This window comes from Malania oleifera, chromosome 6 (assembly GCF_029873635.1).
Source record: "Malania oleifera isolate guangnan ecotype guangnan chromosome 6, ASM2987363v1, whole genome shotgun sequence".
NCBI classification, from domain to species: domain Eukaryota; kingdom Viridiplantae; phylum Streptophyta; class Magnoliopsida; order Santalales; family Ximeniaceae; genus Malania; species Malania oleifera.
The window spans coordinates 50,786,655-50,793,549 of NC_080422.1; positions in this window are offsets into that span (position 1 = coordinate 50,786,655).

Below are 6,895 nucleotides of genomic sequence, written 5' to 3' on the forward strand. Positions count from 1 at the left end.
GAAATTCCAACAATTGTATAACGTTCTCATTTCAACAACTCCCTCCGTTTTCTTGACATTGCATTTTCTTTGGAACCTCTACTTCATATATCGAATTCCAACTATTATGTTAAGTCTTCATCAAAATTTACATTTTTCTTGGGAATTTCAGAATTCATTCTCCACTGTCCATATATATATATAAGCGTGCGCACACACGCACACATAGAAGTAGACTTGTCTTGTAATTCATAGAATAGTCACAAAGAATAACAAAGAACAATACTAAGGATGGACTTCACATGAACCTGTTTAAAATCAAAACAACAGGCAGAGACAGAGGTATTTTCTTCAAAACATTTAAAGCCTTACCTAAAAGAATAAAGGCAAAATATATTAAATAGTAAATCGGGAAATTGTATATGCATAAACAAGGACAAATATATTTGTATTTCCCTATTTAGAAATGAGGTCGCTTTAAATGGTTGATCAGTAGCACATGCAATACAAAAAATAAGCTTTTGAAAAAGCTTAGGGGTTATACAATCCCAGCCATACTATATATTGACAAATATAAAATTTTATAATAAATTACCATAGATCAATTTTTGGAGTGCAAACTGTTGTTTTATATCCGTAGCTACATCTAGACATGTATAGTTTAAATATTGTCAAATGCGTGGACCGAGATCTCACACCTCAACAAGAATGGCTATTCAAAATGTATTCTTTGATTTGTTCTTACATTTTTCTTGTTCTACGAAGTCGTCACCAAATTTTTTTATTTAGGTATGATTAAATTCACCTAATTACTATTAATTATTTGGTCTCTAACTTATCATAGGGCTAAAAGAACTGATAGTCCATAGATTGTGTACCAAAACTAAACTTGGGAGTTCAATTATGTGAGCGGACGGTATTAGCAACCCTTACACATGTATCCATTCAAATAGTACCATGATAAACTCAGGATGTTTAAACATTAATCAAACACAGTCTTTGATCCTTCACTCTAACAAACCTTCATAATAGTCCACCCTACAATCATCAAGTACTCCATTAGAGTCATAAGATTTTCCTCACCTTGAGAATCTTAAGAAAAATGTTATCACACCACTTTCAACTTCATGGTCGGGTTGATTAGTTTGTACTTTTTTTTCACTCAATTTGATTCACTCCTAATTCTCTAAAAGAATTTCAAAACATGCTATATATGTCACAACTTATTTAAGATACAACTCATCACCAAGATCCAAATCCATGCACAAGTACATCCATAATAAACATAAAATGATACATCACCAAGTTGCAAAATGAAATAAATCAAGCACACATACTTGCCATCTAATCCAAACAACCAAATCTTGCAATCATACATCATCCATATGAGTCAAATTGAATTAATAAACATCTCTAATCTCTCACGCTCATGAAATAAGATGAAGCTAGCAACCTCTTATCTACCAAATGTAAAGCTAATTTGCCCTTAAGCCTCCCTTTTAACTTTTTTTTTTTTTTTTTTTAACCTTTTGAACATATCCTAAGACTGTATCTATGCCTTAAAAAACTCCTGAACTCTGAATAAAGTACTGTAAAACAACTTGAAATTTTTAAGTCGTCTATATAAATATTTTTCAATTTTTTGGTTTTTAATCAATTAATAATAAATAAAAAATGAACCAAAACTCAATAGATAAATTAAGCTAACTAATAAAAAAAAAAGGCTGAAGGACAGTAATAAATTCTAAATTTAAGAAAAAAAATTAAAACATTTTTTTATTTAGAAGTAACACAATTTCAAAATTTAAAATAACAACCTTTTAATTAAAAAACTAAAGAAGAGGAAAATAAAATAAATAATAAATTTTATTAAAGTTTTCCTAAAATTTAAAAAATGATTTTTTTTGGGGATTTTTCGCCATTTTTTGGGAATTTTTTTTACAAAGAAAAACTATTCTAAATGATTTTTGAATTTTTAAAATAGAATAATAAATAAGCACATAAATGAAAATAAAAAATAAAAAATAAAAAATAAAAACTAGTTGACCTATTAAAGTGGATCAGTCAACTGATAGGGGTCATCTTCTCCGCAAGACCTCATCAAAACCCTAGCGCACCCTAAGCCACTACACCCCTTTTCTACCCTCTCTAACACCATAAACACCATATTTAAATTTTGCAACATTTAAAGATGAAAAAATTGATTGTTGCTAAAGTTAAGTTTTAGGGACAATATAAAATTTTTATCCTCAATAAACGAACAGTTTGGGATGAAATTGCATTCGTAGATAAAAAAAATTATCCCAAAAAATTAGATTTGTTGTTGTGTTCTTTATATTTCTTTATTCTAGATTCATAAAAAAATTTCATTTTATCATTTATTTTATAGTAACAATATAATTTTTTATATAACTAATTATAATTAACATATTATAACTAATATATTATTAGGACGTTCTGTAAACTTAAAAAGAAGGCTATGGTCAAAGTTTTCAAAATCAATTGGTTGGATCAAGAGCCAGTTGCTCCCCATGTCCAATTGAACAGTTAAAAAAAAAAAAAAAAGGCATATGAATGGTCAAAATTCGACTTGAACTAATGATTCAATCGACTCAAGGTGACCCAAAAAAAAAAACCATGTTGTTTGCATCCTAAATTTAACGTGATACTTTTTGAGTCCCACAAATTAAGGGCATGTTTAATATCGTTGTTATTTTCTATTTTCTGCTTTCGTTTTTGCATAATGAATAAACAAATTATAAAAAAACGTTTGTTTATATTGTCAGTTTATATTTCTATTGTTGGTTTTAAGTTGTTTGCAAAAAAATCAAAAACCATATTTTATTGTTTTCAATTGTTTTAGTAACTTTATGTTAGAAAATTTTAATATTTAGAAATGGATTTTTTTTAATTAAATCATTCATTTTATATGCATTTTTTTAATTAAAGTTAGAATAAAATGATCACATGAATATAAATAAAATTAAAATAAAAATATCTATAAATTTTTAAAAATTTTAAAAATTACAAAATATTTATACTATTTTTCAATAATCATATTATGTCGTAAGATTATTATTATTATTATAAAGTGAATTTTGAAAATATAACAATCAAGTAAAAATAGGTCACCATGATATTGAAACTAAAGCCTTCCAAAAGCTTTCACCATTGCCCACCTAAGACCTCCAAATAGGTCGCCGACTTTTTCAAGGTATAATTACGAAAAGAGGCTACAATGAGGAAATTGCTCGTTCAGACAAGGAAATAGCATTACAAAAAATATACATAATATTAGAGAGAGAGAGAGAGAGAGAGAGAGAGAGAGAGAGAGAGAGAGAGAGAGAGAGAGAGATCTTCCTCTGTCTATACTGACGGATTTCTCGTCATTCATCAATATCTCGGCTATGGTTCCATATTGGTCAGCCTAACACAAGAAAATGAAGTACCCTCTCCTCGTCGGGGTGGTAGAGGAGAAGGTAAATAAGTGGATAGGGATGGAGGAGAGGTAGGCAGTGAAGAAAAAGATGGTGACGAAGATGGAATTTCTGTGATGTGGTCAAGAGAGGGAATAGGACAAGGTAGGACGGATTTTATGGGCTCAAGAGTAGATGATGCAAAAGGGAAGAAATCTTCATGAAAGAGAACATCTCGAGACACAAAGACTTTACATGCTGCAAGAAAAGGACATCAAGCTGCTCTTGGATTGAACTTAGATGGGTTTTTCGAGTGAGTGGAAGCAAAGCATAAGCATCCAAAAACTCGCAGGTAGCTTGTATGCAGGTTTGACATTATGCAATCTTTCATAAGAAGACAAACCACCTAAAAAGGATAAGGGGTTCAATTAATGAGATAAGTTGCAGTAACATCCCCCCCTCCCCCCAAAAGTGTTTAGGCATATTGGCTTGAAAATTAATGCAAGGGCACCATTAAGAAGGTGGCAGTATTTGAGTTCAACTACTCCATTTTGTTGGGGAGTGTTGACGCAACTAGTTTGATGTACGATGCCTTTGGGAGCATAAAATGAGGGCATGTCAAACTCAGATCCATTATTACTTGGGACGCTTCTTAGTGGTGGAGAATTGGTTTTCAACAAGGTGAATGAAGGATTGCAAGAGAGAGCGGGTGTCAGATTTGTAGCGCATTAAGTAAACCCAGGTACAACGGGTATAATCATCAACAATGGTGAGAAAATAGCATGCACCAATAGTGGAAGGGACACGATGACTCCCTTGAATATCAACATGCAATAGGTCAAAAAAGGAAGGGAGAAAATGGCTCCCCCAAATATCAACAGGCAATAGGTCAAAAGGTTTAAAATAAAAAATGGAACTAGACGGAAAAGGTGCACAAGTATGTTTAGCCAATGGACAAATTAAACAAGATTGCGAATTGGAACTACAAATTTTTGGGAATTTATTGGAAAGAAAAGAAAGATTTTAATTTGATAGATGACCCAAACGATGATGCCAAAGTTAGGAAGTGGATGTGGATGCAGCCACCTGACAACAAGCATTCCTGGTGTTGGTGAAGTGGTATAAGTCGTCCCGCTCAATTCTCATACCAATCATCTTTATCAAGCGTGGGTCCTGAATGAAACAAAAATCTAAAGAAAAAATAATGAGACAAGGGAGGGTTTCACACAATTTACGGATACAATTTAAGTTGAAATGAAAAATTGGGATGCAAATGACATTGTCTAAAATAAGATTGGAAGAAAAGTACACTGATCCAATATGAGTAACGGTGGCATGAGAGTCATCCGGTAATTGAGCAGTACGACCATGTACTGGGAAAGATTGGGTTAGAGCAGTGGGTGAGCAAACCATATGATCGGTTGTGCCACTGCCAAGAATCCATAAAAGATCATTATTAGACTTACCTAACAATGAAGATTCGACACTACCTACTTAGTGTTCCATGGATTGAGGGGGGACGGAGTTCCTGAGAATGGCCAGAAGTTGTTGGCACTGTTCAAGTGTGAAAGGAAGGTTGTTGGTAGATGGATTGGAAAAAGCTTGATGAGCACTATGCTTCGAACCCTAATTGGGCTTAGAGTTACAAGGTCCTGGAGGGAAGCCATGGATGCGGTAGCATTGATCCAAAGTGTGGCCCTCTTTGCCACAATGAGTACATTTAAGAGACTTCCTAGGTGGACCGAGGCATCCTTCCATTCGTGGGTGATAGTTGGTGGTAGCCAAAGCAATACCTTCAATGGATGGTGGAGACAGAATGCTATAAGAACGTTTTTCTTGAAGCACAAGGGCACAGGTGCGACTAAGGGTGGGAAGTGGATCAATCATAAGTATCTGCCCACAGATCATAGTGTAGGAATTGTTGAGCCCATCAAAAACTTCAAGACATGATCTAGTTCTTGCTGCGTGAGAGTCTCCTTGCGTGCCCTACAGCTGCAGGTAGACATCCCTTGAACTGCACGTAACTCGTCCCAAAAACTCTTTAGTTTGGCAAAGTATGCACTAAATGATAAAGATCCTTGAACAAGATTATTAATATATTGTTGAAGCTTGTATAAGCAGCGGCCATTGACTTGGGAGTATCAATCTTTCATTTCGTCCCATATGGCGTGGGCAGTTCACAATAGATTACAAAATTAGAAATCTCTTTCAAAATGGAATTGAGAAGTTAAGAAACTATCATAACGTTGCATCGTCTCCATTGTGAGTGTTCTAAGGATTCGGAAGATGGTGAAGGTAGCGTGTCATCAATGAAGCAGATTTTATTCTTCGCTTAGAGTGCGGGAATCATTGCACGGTTCCATGTGGAATAATTGTCCTCCATGAGTGGTGGAGAAACGAAAATCAATCCAGGGTGATCTGATTGTTGGAGGCATAAGTGATGATTAGGATTGTCATATTTTTCCACCTTGGTTGCCTTTTCAGCCAAGAGAAGTGAACCTTTTTTTTTTTTGAAAATACTGACTAGGTTAGACTGAATCAGGGTGAGATCTGAACCAGGGCGCAATCTGGATCTGGGGCGCAGGTCTGTTCTGTGGCATGGGCTAGGCTCAAATCAGAGTCTATTGGCTAAAATAAAATGTGCGGCCCAAAGAGAAATGGAATGGAGTGACTGTGTGCGTGGACTAGGCTTTAGCCGGGCTTTAGCCTAGGAAAAACAACCCAAAACCCACCTTCTTCAACCTTAAACGGAAAGGCAATATGCAAGTTGTGCACCCCAACTGTTCGATAAAATGCTCAATGAAAACAAAAATCAAATTGGATTGATTGATTAAACCAAGTGAAAAATAGAGAGCTTCATAATAATCCCACAATCAAGAGTAGTGGAATTCTGAAAAATAAAACTCACACTCAACATTTGACACTAACGTTAATGTGAGAAGATATGAGAAATACAACCTTTGTTTTGTGGTATTCAAAAATTAAAAAATAGAGGAACGAAACTGAGGAGAATTATCCTCAAACAAAAGTTTTACCTCTTAAGGATCAATTTGCTCTGATACCATGATATAACTAGAGCAAAAAGAAACGAGAGGGAAATAAAGAACTAAAGAGAGCAAAGAATGAATTGCTATTGATATTTATTTTACAAGCTCTATACAACCCTTATCTATACATGTAAATGGAGAATATAAAATTAAATGTGATTAATCTACACGATCCTATCCATACTTAGATGATTCGCTGACTCCTCTTAAATAGGAAGCTCACGTAATATCAGTCCCCAATTTGCTTGATAGTTGTCATGATGTTAGGCAAGATTGTTGCCATGAAGTACGGCCTTCCTCAACATCTTATATAGTTTGATACAAAGCATGTGTATTATTCATTCGAAGTATGACTATTTTGCTCCTTGTTTGCAGGAATCAAATGTGCACATTTGAATATTTTATGCTTCTCATTTAGGGTAAGTGTATGCTTACAATTGTTATATATTTAGG